The sequence below is a fragment of the Epinephelus moara genome, chromosome 6, assembly GCF_006386435.1.
Source record: "Epinephelus moara isolate mb chromosome 6, YSFRI_EMoa_1.0, whole genome shotgun sequence".
NCBI classification, from domain to species: domain Eukaryota; kingdom Metazoa; phylum Chordata; class Actinopteri; order Perciformes; family Serranidae; genus Epinephelus; species Epinephelus moara.
This window is the reverse complement of record NC_065511.1, coordinates 13,692,997-13,708,701: the sequence shown is the minus strand read 5'-3', so window position 1 is coordinate 13,708,701 and position 15,705 is coordinate 13,692,997.

The window sequence follows — 15,705 nt, the reverse complement described above, 5'->3', positions numbered from 1 at the left end:
AAATTTTATTTACCTGGCATAAAAACTTTATAAACCTTTCAGGTCACATGTAAAGTCTAAGGCTGAGACACCCTAGCTACTGCCATGCTTGAAAGCAATAAGATCTGAAAATATACTCAAATGTCAAGTAGCGAGCATGATCTTTAAAAGAATCCATTACAGCTTTCTGAATAGATTAAGCTAACAGAAATAATTGTAGAGATGACCTTCACCAAATCAGCGATGGAATGGTGTTGTTAATAATTGAAGCGGTTCATGATGTACAACCCCTTAATCTGCCTTCCAAAATTTAAATCGGAACAAAGCAAGAAAGACATGGAGCAACCTTAAGGTTCAGAGTTTACATTTTTGAAGATAACTCAGTCAACTTTTGTCAACATGACCCTGTTTTCATGAGGAAAGCACTATACAAACACTTAGAAAAATTAAAAAAAAAATCTGCTGTATGAGTTTATTTTTCATTTTCATTGCATTGAAGAAATAAATAATATTGGGTATCCAGCTTCTACTATCAATGACACAGTCATGGACACTATCACAACAGGGGCACAGTGAAAGGGATGTACTGCAGGGATAATAATGGCTGAGGGGAAGCATGTATAGGGAAGCTGAGAGCTGACAAATCATGGCACTATAAACTAGATGAATGCCCTTTAAAAAGCCGATCCAAGCCTTTATAATATGCAAGACTGTCATCTTTCCCAAATTGAATTTTTACAATGCTGTGGCTTTATGATAAGGAAAATCTGAACTAATCCATCAGAGCTGCAGATTTGCCATACCATGTTTGCAGTCCACCTAAAACCTTTGCTTTGATACCCTGGGCACCTCAAGCTTTTCCATTTAGTGTGCTGATGCCTATAGTGACAATGACCCCTGACTCTCTAAAGAGTTAATGTATTATAACTAAAATAGCTTGGATGCTGCATGATATTTCAGCGCATATAATTTAAAGTATGAAATCACCTTCATTGTGATATAAACTATTAGTTTCAGTCCTGCACATTAAATGCAAGTGTAGGCACTGCTTGATTGCAGCCCAGTTAGATAACCATGAGTAAAATAAGCACAGACCTCTGGTAACACATGACAGGCAAGACGGAAGTGAAAGATATTAAAAGCTATATTGCTTGCTGCCCTTGCTGGCTTAGAGATAAGGAATTAATTTGGAACTATGTGAGCCTGAGATCCAGGGCGCTGGTATAGCATCTTAAGCTATCTGTGAGATTTGGACACCCCAAATCACCGTTGAGCCTTCTGGTGGTGTCATGATCCTGATTAAACGATACATTCCTGACAAAGCGTATCTGCTTTAATGAACCTGGTGACAGTCCCATCGTCCAAATTTTACCTGGTTGCATTACATTGGCAAACATTTGTGTCCTTTGTTTGCCTCCCATCTCATCCTTGACTTTTCAGTGAAAGGTCACATGGATAACAAGGAGAGGACAAGAGGAGAGATACTGAAGGCTTCACTAACAAGATGAGGAATCAAGCTGCAATCTATAGAGGGAGAGAGGAAAAATCTGTGCCTGTGCAAACAACACATTCTCACTCCGACCTCGTCACATACTGATGTTTGGTAATGGTTTTTCAATGTCAACATATGACGTGCATGGTACCCTGGGTGCGTTGGTTGATGACGTTCTGTGATGCTATATCAACTTCAGCCTGTTACATGCATTGTCTGTTTTCAAATGAACTTAAAGGAAATCACCACTTTAGAATGAAAATACAGACAGTACTTACTCACCCTCATGCCGACAAGAGGTCCAGTGTAGTTTTTTAATCCACAAAACTCGTTCGGGGTATCAGAGGATAACAGCTAGCCGGATTTTTCCATACACTTGAAGTGCATGGAACCCACGTCCAAAATCATTTTGAAAATGTAATAAAACTTCGCTAATGCATTTCAAAAACGTCAGAACGGCTCGTCCGTCGTAATCCAAGTGCCCTGAAGCCACGGCATGCAAAATTGACTTGCAAAGGCATAATTCACTCCACTTTTATAGCATAATTTCATACTGTGGTCAGGTAACCTGCAGGCGTGCTGTGTTTACATGGCAACCCGCACAAGACTCGAGAACGTTCAGAGACGTTCTTGTTCTCGAGTCTCGCGAGTTGCAGGCTAACTGACCAAATACTGTTTGTTTCCTTCGACAACGAACACACATGGTTGGGTTTGGGCAAGAGAAGCATGTGGTTGGGTTTAGAAACAAAGAAAATGGTTTGGCTCTACAATCTATGCCGGCCTCCCGTGTGAAAGTCCATGGTTGTTGGAGCTATCCACCCACCATTCCACCTGCCATACTTGGACTTCGGCCGCCTTAACTTCTGTTGTTGTTCCATCATGTTTCCCCCTGATGCTGTTAGGCCTCATTAAACAATGGAAACTGACGGCATATCATGCCAATGTGAAAGGCCGGCTTTTTTGGTCTGTGTCTGACACTGGAAGTAACTGACCAAGCGCCTGTTTTCGATGACCTCAGAGTGAGACCAGGTTATCGACATTCATGACCATTCACCCCCCTCCTTGGAAGTTTTATTGTCTTACAACAGTAAGATTTAATGTGGCTTTTTTGCCACTGATCAACAGGAAAAGATAATGTCAACGTGAAAACACATCTCTACAAAGTGAAAAAAAATGAGTGCAAAAAGGATACAAAAAATAATATTTGTGGCATTCATCCCCTCCGTGTCAGTATGTGTTGATGCAGCTTTGACAGTCCGTGTTGATAGCTCTATCAGCTTTGCACACATGGACTCTGCAATTTCACTTGGGTCATCAACTGAGTGGTAGCTATTTGTCATCTTAATTGCACTGTTCCAAAAGTTTTACTTCAAGTCAGAGCTGTAACCATTCGCATCACAATAAACTGAGAACCTGCTGCAGTTTGGAGGGAAAAAAAGATAATAATAGCTCAACCAGAAACATGTCAGAGTGGGAATAGTTTTTGCTGAAAATGATCCAGCACTTTTATTTTGCAGGAAATGTGGAGATAAAGGTTTAGTATGCAATTCTGGAGAAAGAGATTTGATTGTTGAGTGTCAAAGGAAGGTCGTCAAATTCCGAAGACGTTGAGCTGGTAGTGGGACCGAACCACTGACCCCAAAACGTTGGCATTCAGCCTGAGAATGAGATTGTGTTGGTATTTGATGAACTGGGAATGAGATTCAACAATCGACAATCTTTCTCTAGAATACATAGTTCATCCAGGCACAATTTGAAGAGGTAATAATGCACAAGCTCAGAGATTTTTGATTTGATTTCACTTGATTATGAGAATATTTTCTGAAATTTGTCCTGCGTTCCCTGGCCTCAATCAACAGCAATGTGAGCAGTCAGAGGCAGTGACACAATGATCTGAGAAGAAAAGCTGAGAGTAAGAACGGTTTCCTTATGTTGATTGAAAATGACTGGGGACTTGTTGAATGTGACACACTGGATTATCAGAGGCAGCTGACTTTGACCATTGAGAGAAGACCTGTTCATTGCCACTGTTGTCATGCCTTATTAAAGGACAACTTCGGTATTTTTCAACCTGGGCCCTATTTCCCCATGTGTATGTGTGCGTATGATTCATAGGTACAACTCGTTTTAAAACTGGTTCAGTATTGAGGGAGCCGGCAGCCGCGAGGTAGATATGGGGGCAAATGCGTCCCGTATAAGTTTGCGCATTAAAAGTGCTTTTTTTCGCCACTGACCGGTTCAGATCGCCAGTGCTATCTCTGTAAATAGCATACTAAGCGTTTCCCTTACCCTTCACTTCCTGTGGGCTGTGTGTGACGTCATCTCGCGAGAGCTTTGCTTGTTGCTCATGGAGCCAAAACGAGGAGAATGTGGGATGATACAGCCCATCCAAAGGTTGACTGGCCATTTGGACTTTGGTCCATACTAGGCCAAACCGGCTGGTGGTCATAGTGATCTTATTTTTTAATTGCTGATGTCTGTAGTTACAGTCCTTCTGGGGCAGTCTGCTGCCTGGCCCTTAAGCAGGATTTATACTTCTGCATTGAATCGATGCCGTACCTACGGCTCTGTGTTGATGCAGAGACTATGCTGTAACCTACACCGTAGGTATAATTTAATTCAAATTTTTAATTAATTTTTTAATTTTACATACTTAGTGAAGCAGATTTCTGTACTTAAGGCAACACTTAGATTTCTGGAAATTTTACGCTTTTCTTTGTTTAGGTTAAAATGCTATTAATAAGTTGATGGCACACTAAAATGTAAGTGAATTCCACTAGAGATAAAAACTCATAATTATACCATTCTCATATGGTTCTAAGAAAACTCCGACCAATCATTGCATTTGGACTGAATGCAATGACGGGTCGAGCGTCCTGTCTGTCCCCCACGTGGAGGCCTCCGACTGACATAACTGTGGTGGCTGCACCACATGTTACATGAAAGTGTTAGTAATTTTCTGTTTTTTTCTTCTCTTTTCAACAGTATTTGCATTCAAACATTTCAGATTATGACTACACATAGCCTTTTGTTTTCATACAGCACACACTTTATTGGTTTTGGACAGTTTGTTTCTGAATGAGTGCACGCATTTTAGTAACATTCTGTCATCATGGCTATTTGTTTGTATTACTTGCATGATCCTGCGAGGCCTGGTTAAAAAGGAAGTGGCACCCATCAAGATGGCCTTTTTATTAGGCCCGTTTCCACTGAAGAAGTTCCTGGTACTATTTGGGGGGCAGGAACTACTACAGGAATGTCCTCTCGCTCGGCCCTCTCAACTGTTAGCTGATGCTTTCTAGACATCGTGACTTCCCATAACTGAATAAATACCACAGATATCAACACAAAACTGCTTTGCTAGCTCAATCATGTTGTAACTAAGATATCCGCTGGAAAAAATATTTTTTTCACAGGCCATTTAGTGAGTTTTTTTTAGATGGCGGCGGAAGCTATATGAACGAGCTAACCCTCGTCTGCTGAGTTTTAAAAATGCCGGCTATTTTGTTGCTTTCTGTTGTCGTCACATCCCTCCATGAGTATATCCAATCAGCACCAAGTAATCCTCAAACCCCAGCCAGGAGTCTTTTGGGGCCGTTCTGAGTACCTACCCCGAGGCAGGGACTTGTTTAGCCCCTGTAAAAGTTCCGGAACTCTGTCCTTCGGGGGTGGTTCCTGCGGTGGAGACACGCACCAACGGCCCCGGCCCCGTAAAATTACCCCGAAGTTCCTGCGGTGGAAACGGGCCTATTGTCTACCTGACAGGAAGTGGGAGAGGCCAACTTGGTGGTGCCAGCAGGGGAGTCTGTCTGTTGGGGATCCTATTAAAGTTAATTAATTATGGACTTTAAGTTTGGTTCTTCTTAGTTTGACCATTAGTTTGTTTGTAAATAGTTTCTTGATTTAAATGTTTATTCATTTGCAATTTATTTTGTTTAGTGTCTATAAAAGTTCTCCCTTGTGTGTCATTCAGGAGGTCCATTAAGTTCAGTTCAGTTCAGTTTGCTGTTTGTTTAAGTTGACCTCAGTTTAAGTAAAAGGGCCCTCCTTTTCAGATTATTTTTCTCTAGTTTTCTTTGCAATTTTGAGAAAGTAATTTTGTTTGTGGGATTAATTTGAAAATAAATTATTATTCTTGTTAAACACACCTGGTGTTCTCTGTGCCTTACTGCTTGGTCCCTGACAGTAACCATTAGCGTAACAACTCGGGTCAACATTGGCTCTGCTTTCGAGTGATACCAAAGACTGATGCAGCTTCATCCTGAGCTAAAAAGGAACGAGATGGTTGCAGAGTTTCTGCTGGACAGGTATTTTTAGTTTGCCTCTAATGTAACATAGGCTATAACGCAACACAGCATCCAGTTGCTAATGGCTAACGTTAGCCTACTGTAGCGTAGCCTCTGAAACATTAACGTTATTTTCCTTGTGCGTTTTCACTTACTAGTACTGTTAACGCTACTATGTAACGTTAGCACTGTAACCTTATTCTAAAACTCATCAGTCATCACTGACTCCGGTTGAGTTTTAAAACTTCGGGTTGCGTTTGACTGTCTTGGTTGTAATGTTGCACTCGCTCTCCTCTTCCATGTATCTAACGTTACCATGCCAACGCCTACGTCTATCATAGACATAATGAGGACGTAATGGAGGAGGGGGAAGTAGGCCTTTGGAGGGAGGTGGAGTTGCAGGAGGAGGGGGATGGGACTTTGGAAGGAGGCGGGAGTTGTGGATGTTCACATTTTTTCTAAGTGCTGTGTGAAATGCAAGAAAGTTAAGAGTAGCTTTAATTGAAACTGTCACTATTATAAATGCTCACAACAGTGTAGACCTTGTGAGTAGGCTATGGCATAGGCTCTGTATAGAGCTAATACAAAAGTACAAGTCCGCCTTAACAGCCACAGACAGCACAGAGCACATGCTGCCTGTCAGACTGGAAGATCTAATACTTTCATTATTAAGGGGGGATACAAGCAGCCCCTCCCACTGTAAGCCAGGCCATTAATGACTGTTGCACTGCTTCGAGGCTACCTGGTGATGTGAGGTAAAACAGTCCACATTTGTTTTGTGGTTTTGAGAAGGTAGGCTTATAAAGCTGTAGCCTAAACCTTGGTAAGCTTTTTCTTCAATTTATGTATATATTTTTTTTTACACACACACACACACACACACACACACACACACACACACACACACTCCNTTTACACACACACACACACACACACACACACACACACACACACACACACTCCATCCATCCATCCATCCATCCATCCATCCATCCATCCAATTTCATCTGCTTATCTGGGGTCAGGTCACGGGGGCAGCAGGCCAAGCCAAGCAACCCCAGACATCCCTCTCCCTAGCAACGCTTTCCAGCTCCTCCTGAGGGACCCCACGGCATTCCAAGGCCAGAGGAGATATGTAATCCTCCAGCATGTTCTGGTTCTGCCCCTGGGCCTCCTACCAGTTGGACATGCCCGAAACACCTCCAGTGGGAGGCACCCAGGTGGCATCTTGAACCACCTTAACTGACCCCTTTCGACGTGAAGGAGCAGCGGCTCTATTCTGAGCTCCCCCCGGATGTCTGAGCTCCTTACCCTATCTCTAAGGCTGAACCACATACACACACAAAAAGAGCAGCCAGGAGAATTTTTCCTTGAGGGTTTTCTTTTAGAAAGGGATGTTGGATTAATGCTGCCACATTCAAGCTGCCATAGCAACCAAATTCTACAATGATTGAATCTAATGCTTCCACAGTCCCACTACATTTCCCCTTGAGCAGCACAGAAAAAATATTCCTTGCACACAGTTTGATAATGTTCCATACTTGTTCCAGCATTTTATTAAAGTGATAGCACAATTTTATGAAGTGAAATATTCCAAGATTCAATCTTTTATGGCTTCACTATTATATGTCATAGAAGTTTCAAATGTCTTGCGTGTCATTTTACACATCAGAAAGGTCAAAAATTTCTTGCTTCCTAAAACTTGTAGTGACAAAACCAATTCATCAAATTATGTTGTCTCATGTAACATGATTTTGCAGTAGGTTGCAGTGCCTTGCAGCCACGATGTTTACTCTAAATGTGTATTTTATTCTCATCATGTTTACAAAATATTTAAGAATGCATAACAGTGTAGTAGAATGAAATTCTTATTTCATTCATTTTATTATTAATTCAAAAGCCATTGAACACAGAAGTGTCAGTCTGGAGTATTGTTATGAGCAGAAAAATCTTTGTAATACATATTTGTGTGGTCCTTGGTAATAATAATATTTAGTCATATTGCCCAGCTTTGTGACTTTAATCGTAGTTTACTGAGCTGCAAGTGAGCCATGGACTAAATGAGCACATATGCACTGTGGTCCTGCACAGGATTGTTGCTCATTCTCAGCATGTTTGTTTGCATAAAATGTAATGAGTGCCTAAACTAGATTGTTTGCATTTTTCTTAATGAGTGGTTTTCACGCCTGACTTTCTGTCAGTATGTTGGGAGGAGATGAATGACATTATGATCCAACCTTCTGGCCTTTAGGGCTCTAGTTTCGCAGACTGGGCACGGGTGTGGCCAGGCGGATTTTGTAAGTTTGGCACACCGTGCGCGCTGGCGCAGCTACTCCTCTATCCCACCTCCATCCCTCCTACCTGCGCAAGTCGGAAAGAGGGAGGAGAGAAGGCGTGGAGNCAGATGTTGTTCCAGAGTTGGCAGAGTTGCTGAGAGTGGATGCAGATGCTGTAATAAACATCAGTGTCTCTTTTGATGGCACCTGGCAGAAAAGAGGTTTCACTTCCCATTACGGCATTGGTGTGTGCATAGACATTCTTACAGGACTGGTGATTGATTTTGAGGTCTTATTCTCCTACTGTCATGCTTGTGCCCTAAAGAAGAGTGCCAAACATGAGGGGAAGATTACTGAGCAGGAATTTGACAGCTGGAGAGAGACACACATTGCCTGTGCCAATAATTTCATGGGGTCTAGTAAGACAATGGAGCAGGAGGCAGCAAAGAGGATGTGGGCCAAGTCTGTCAGTCGTCACCAGCTGCAGTATACTGAGATGCTCTCAGATGGGCATAGCGCTGCTTTTTTTTCACCTGCCTGTGAGGTTTTGGTGACGTGTGCGCACTGTCCGCCGGTCAGCCAAACTTTGGCTTACACCAGCTGTGCTCCACCTGCGCTGACAGTAGACCTGGTTTCAGCTGGTAGCGCACCTTCGGCGAAGCCTTTTGGCCGAAACTGTCACTGCGCCAAGCTGCATCTGTCGATACCTCCCCCTGATGCGCCGCCACACCCATCTCAGCGCACCTCGGTCTGCCAAACTACCAAACTGAGCGCGCCTCGGGGCTGCTCGAAACTAGCTCTGCGCGGGGTTCGCCACCCTGCGCTGCGCCGGGAAACTAGAGCCCCTAATGTGGTTGTATTTTAAGATATTGAACATTGTGCAAAATATTGTCAATCATGTATCTGCGCTCTACTTGTTGACATTCATCAGTTGTTATTACAAGCCATGTTAGAGTCACATTATTGAAACAGTAGAGGTCAAATGTTACATCTGCCCTCATTGAAGAAAGTCATGAAAAGTTATAACAACTTAATAAAAAAAGCATAGTTTAGTATGTCATGCCTAAAAATAACGAACGGCAGAAAGATGTTGACGCTGAAAGTTGCGTTTCACTCATCCATCTCAGAATCCCGGTAAAACTCTCTCTGGGTCAGACTCTGGACCAGAGTCAGGTGGTGGCTCAGCTGGTACAGACTCTCCTCTGTAGCGATATAAACTGTGTTGGTGGCCACGACAAAGTGGCGGAGGTCTCCATCAAAAGTGAGGCCACCGTCCTCCTACAGGCACCGGCCCGCTTCTCCTCAGAGAACAACAGACCAGGCACCAGGATCATCTTTTTGCGGTGGTGGCAGCAAAACGCTCACACAGCGGTCTTCATGGCTCTCTGATCTCCTCCACAGTGCCACTAGTTGTGCGTAAAAGCGTGGTTTAGTGCGCCTTTATTGGAAAGTGCTGAAAGAGGGAGGGAGCGCCCAGGGAAACCCAAAACTAATAATTTTATTTATATATAATGATTTTTGCATTTTGTGACTTATTTTTTTAGCCATTTTGTCTTTTCTAAGGTCATTTTTTGTCTTTTTGAAGTAAATTTATGTTATTTTAGTCCTTCTGTGTCTCTCTGAGGTCAATTTGCATCATAGTCGTTATTTGTCTCTCTCAGGTAATTTTGAGTCTGCCTAAATTTTGTGGCCTTTTTGAATCAAGTTATGTGTCTCTGAGGTAAATTTGTGCTGTTTTTATAATTTTGTGTTTCTGGGGTAAATTTGTGTTGTTTTGGTTCTTTTGTGTCTGCCTGAGGTCATGTTGTGTCTCTGAGGTCAATTTGTGTCTCTCAGAGGTCAGTAATTTTTAGGAGATTTAGATTTAGAGTCAATTGATGTTGTTTTAGTCATTTTGTGTCTCTTTTAGCTAATTTTGTGTCTGTTATAGGTCAATTTGTGTCTCTGGGGTCAAATTGTGTCATTGCAGTTACTTTTTGTCTCTCTGGGGTAATTTTGTGTCTTTTAGCAGTAATTTTGTGTCTCTTTGAGGTCATGTTGTGTCTTTTTAGTCATTTTGTGTCTCTCTGAGGGAAGTAAGTGTATCTCTAAGGTCATTTTTTTTAGTCTTGTTGGGGTCAGTTTGTGTCTTTTTTGGATGTTTTGTGTGTGATGTTTTTGTGTCTTGTAGTTGTTGTGTCTCTTTTGTAGTTTTGGTGTCTCTTTCCAGTTCCTTACCATCTTTTGTGCTCATTTTGAGTCTCTTCATGGTGAACACTTGTTAATGTGAGTGACATTTTGCAGGTGAAGGCCAGAGGGGTCTCTGACACTTTGGGTCCCTGGGCCTGTGCAAGTAGGTCCATTCAGTAATCCATCCATGACTATAAGTATGCTGTCAGAAAGCTTCCAGACTCTTAAAAGGGACAAACTGGGTTTAGAAATAACATAATTACTATGACTAAAAAAAGGCTATAAGTTGAATTAGTTTTCAAAAATAGATTGTGACTGAATTTTCTGAGTCTCCTGCACAACGCTATGTAACCCAAATAAAGGCATTTCCTCTCTAACAGTAACCAGTTGCTTTGCTAACCAACAGATTTTCCAATTGTGTCTGAACGTAAGATGTCGATGGGGGATGATGACAGTGTCATTGATGACCGTGCAACACAGCAGTGGCTGATTGTCCATGTCACACGTCTCAGTGAATGAATCAATGATCTTATACGTCCTAATTGTGCTGCATCGGGTCTGACAATAAATATAGATCCAGAAAAGCATGGGTTCTGCAGCAGTTTACTGCTCGAGTGCAGTAATTGCAAAGGGGACACCAGTGGGTACAGACGAAGCATCTTTACATCTACACGGCTGCAGAGTGATGTCGCGTTTGACGTGAATATCTGCATGGTGCTTTTCGCACATGAATTAGGGATGGGATATGCTGCACTGAGAAAGATCAGCAAGGTGCTAGGGATCCCTTCCCTTCACCTGAAAACATACCAGAGGCATGACAAAAAAGTGACAGGTAGGCTATGGAAACAGGGTTGGGACAGTTTGACTGGAGCAGTCAGTGAATGAAATTGTTAATGTCAGAGGTCTAATGAGCAGGGCTGTTACATTTTCTCCACATTCTATCATAGTTTATAGAAACCATAACATTTTCCCATACATATTGTGTCGTAATAGTGTAACATTATGGATAGGATGGCTATTAGGTTATTCTTTGTAGTCATTTACGGTTCGCTTGTCCAACTGGCTGCTCTGACTGCATGGCCTACTCCCTGGTCCTTTCTAAAACAAAGTTTTTGCTACTCAAGTGAAAATAAATGTACTGTATCAATAAAACCCAACAAAACAGGAAGAAACAGCTCTTGATACAACATACATTTTTTTTTAGTGGCAGAAATTGAGAGAGGCTTTGAGTCACTGCACAGGACTAGGGAGAAGATCAGGCAGGCCTATGCAGATGTTGTTCCAGAGTTGGCAGAGTTGCTGAGAGTGGATGCAGATGCTGTAATAAACATCAGTGTCTCTTTTGATGGCACCTGGCAGAAAAGAGGTTTCACTTCCCATTACGGCATTGGTGTGTGCATAGACATTCTTACAGGACTGGTGATTGATTTTGAGGTCTTATTCTCCTACTGTCATGCTTGTGCCCTAAAGAAGAGTGCCAAACATGAGGGGAAGATTACTGAGCAGGAATTTGACAGCTGGAGAGAGACACACATTGCCTGTGCCAATAATTTCATGGGGTCTAGTAAGACAATGGAGCAGGAGGCAGCAAAGAGGATGTGGGCCAAGTCTGTCAGTCGTCACCAGCTGCAGTATACTGAGATGCTCTCAGATGGGCATAGCGCTGCTTTTAAGGAAGTAGTTTCACTGAACCCATGCCCTGGGCATGATAGTAAAGCTAGAGTGTATCAATCATGCTCACAAGCGCATGGGCACAGCATCTTGGTGTTGGTATCGGACGGCAGAAGACAAAGGTGAGACTCCTGAAAGCCACAGGCGACATTTATCCCGTGAGGTGGGCCAGAAGCTTATCCCCATCTACCACTGCATGTTGAGCGACAGACTGCTGCAAAGAATGCAGCATGGCGGCACACAAAATGCGAACGTGTGCCTCAATTCCATCAATATGTTTATTAGTTGGGTTACTACAGTTGTAGGCTTTATATGCCTGTTGTAGAAGCAAAAAAGTCAAGGTCCCGAGCCGTGCCAGAAAGCTCGCGACCTCGCTCTTCTCTTCTCAAACAGACTTTCTTTGTCTTCCATTAGATATCAAAAACTCAAATACTCAGAGGTCAAAAAATCACTGGAGACACGTAGAATCAGATGCAACTGAGTTTAATGTGCTCGCAGGCAACAAACACATCACAACTCAATGAGCCAAGCTCCGGAGCAAGACTGAAATTTCTTTGTTTGCGCTCGCTCTTTTATCGTAGAATTTCTGCTGAGTCATCTCTTTTCCTTAAACTTTTCCACTGGGCGCTGATCATAAAGGTGTCACATTTCTGCTGAGTTTTAGTCCTTCCCACCATATCGGTGTCACATTTCAGCTGACTCAGCACTTTTTTACTCCTTCCCCCTCTAGGGTCATATCAGGACAAACTGCAATTCCCCTAACTTTCCACTAGTGTTTTCTGAACCCATCCTCATGCTATTTTTAGAACTGATTCACAGTGAGTCCTAGGTGCTTCTCCACCACAATGCTTAAGTGCTCAATGAGTGTGTGTGTGTCATAAGAATACATGAAATATTAAACCAGTGTGTAATTTGTCAGTTGCACAGATTATATTGCTTCAACACGTATCTTTTAAAGGTCAGTTTAAAGGTACAGTACGAACACTATAGTAAATATTACACTACACTGTCATGTTATTAAATGATCAATTTTCATAAGCTTGACATATACTATATTACCTGAACATTTATTCTGTGTGAGCAATTTTTTTTTTGTTTCCAATAGAAATGTATTAAATTCCCCAATCTAAATCTTTGAATGCCATTTTCTCAAAATTAAATTTTTTTGTCATACTCCAAGTCGGACATCTCAGCCTCTGTAGCACCTATATCCACCAAACTTTCCATTTATACACCTAGCTATATTCTGAAGATAATTACAGAGAAATTTGTTTATAAATCGTTCCCAAAAATATGGCGAAAATCGATTTTTTTTTTGAGGCTATGGACAGTATATTTTGATTTTCTAGGTAATAAAAGCAGATATCCTTAAATCCCTCTGTAATTTTTTTTTCATCTTATATGTAAAAAAAAAATGAAAAGATTTGTTTGCACCTGGCTTTATCACCTGGCAGACAGCTTGGCCATGCGTCCATCTACACCCTCTGTCCGCAACCTGCAGCCAACTCCGCCACCTGCAGATTCTGACAGACAGCTCAGCTCCTCCATCTACAGCCTCTGACACAAACCTGCAAGTATCGCCTCCACCTGCAGATTCTGGCAGACAGCCCAGCCCCTCCATTAACAGCCTCTGTCAGAAACCTGCATTCACCGCTTGATGTAGGTTTGGCCAAGCTGTCTGTCAGAATCTGCAGGTGAAGGAGACACTTGCAGGTTGCTGGCAGAGGCTTTGATGGAGGAGCTGAGCTGCCAGAATCTTCAGGTGGAGGCAGCAGCTGCAGGTTGCTGGCAGAGGCTGTAGATGGAGGTTTGACCAAGCTGTCTGTCAGGATCTGGAGGTAGAGGCGGCGGCTGCAGGTTGCTGGCTGCGAGGTGTTTCGGTGTCTTAATGATGACAATAACAAAAATTATAAATGACAAAATTAAATTCAAAGAGCCTATTGAGACGCCTCTCTCCACTTGACAGGGAAAATCTCTCCAATACATTTACAGTGAGATGAAATTGGAGTAGTCCCTGGGAAGATAACAATGGAGAGACCTTCTTCCAAGGTGTTTTGGTATCTTGACGATGACATAAACAGAAATTATAAATGACAAAGTTATTTTCAAAAAGCCTATTGAGACGCCTCTCTCCAGTTGACAGAGAACATCTCTCCAATACATTTACAGTGAGATAAAATTGGAGCAATCCCTGGGAAGATATCAATGGAGATACCTTCCAATGTGTTTCGGTGTCTTTACGATGACACAAACAGAAATTATAAATGAAATAGTTAAATTCAAAGAGGCTATTGAGACACCTCTCTCCAGTTGACAGGGAACTTCTCTCCAATACATATACAGTGAGATAAAATTGGAGTATTTCCTGGGAAGATAACAATGGAGGACCTTCTTCCAAGGTGTTTCAGTGTCTTCACGATGACAATAACAGAAATTATAAATGACAAATTTAAATTCAAAGAGCCTATTGAGACGCCTCTCTCCAGTTGACAGGGAACATCTCTCCAATACATTTACAGTGAGATAAAATTGGACTACTCCCTGGGAAGATAACAATGGAGAGACCGTCTTCCAAGGTGTTTTGGTGTCATCACGATGACAAAAACAGAAATTATAAATGACAAAGTTAAATTCAAAAAGCCTATTGAGACACCTCTCTCCAGTTGACATGGGAACATCTTTCCAATACATTTAAAGTGAGATAAAATTGGACTAGTCCCTGGGAAGATAACAATGGAGAGACCTTCTGCCAAGGTGTTTCAATGTCTTTACGATGACAAAAACAGAAAGTATAAATGAAATAGTTAAATTCAAAGAGCGTATTGGGACGCCACTCTCCACTGGACAGGGAAGATTTCTCCAATACATTAACAGTGACATTAAATTGGAGTATTCCCTGGGAAGATACCAATGGAGAGATGTTCTTCCAAGGTGTTTCGGTGTCTTCACGATGACAATAACAGAAATTGTAAATGAAAAAGTTAAATTCAAAAAGCCTATTGAGACGCCTCTCTCAAGTTGACAGGAAACATCTCCCGAATACATTTACAGTGAGAATAAATAGGAGTAGTCCCTGGGAAGATAACAAAGGGGAGATCTTGTTCCAAGGTGTTTCGGTGTCTTTACGATGACAACAACAGAAATTATAAATGACAACGTTCAATTCGAAAAGCCTATTGAGATGCCTCCCTCCAGTTGACAGGGAACATCTTTCCAATACATTTACAGTGAGATAAATTGGAGTAGTCCCTGGGAAGATAACAATGGAGAGACCTTCTGCCAAGGTGTTTCGGTGTCTTTACGATGACAATAACAGAAATTATAAATGACAAAGTTAAATTCGAAAAGCCTATTGAGACGCATCTCTCCAGTTGACAGGGAACATCTTTCCAATACATTTACAGTGAGACAAAATTGGACTAGTCCCTGGGAAGATAAAAATGGAGAGACCTTCTTCCAAGGTGTTTCGGTGTCTTTACAAAGACAAAAACAGAAATTATAAATGACAAAGTTAAATTCAAAGAGCCTATTGAGACGCCTCTCTCCAGTTGACAGGGAACATCTCTCCAATACATTTACAGTGACATTAAATTGGAGTAGTCCCTAGGAAGATAACAATGGAGAGACCTTCTCACAGCAAGAGGGTTGCCGGTTCGATCCCGGGTGTGGGAGTCCTTCTGTGTGGAGTTTGCATGTTCTCCCCGTGTCAGCGTGGGTTCTCTCCAGGCACTCCGGCTTCCTCCCACAGTCCAAAGACATGCAGATTGGGGACTAGGTTAATTGATAACTCTAAATTGTCCGTAGGTGTGAATGTGAGCGTGAATGGTTGTTT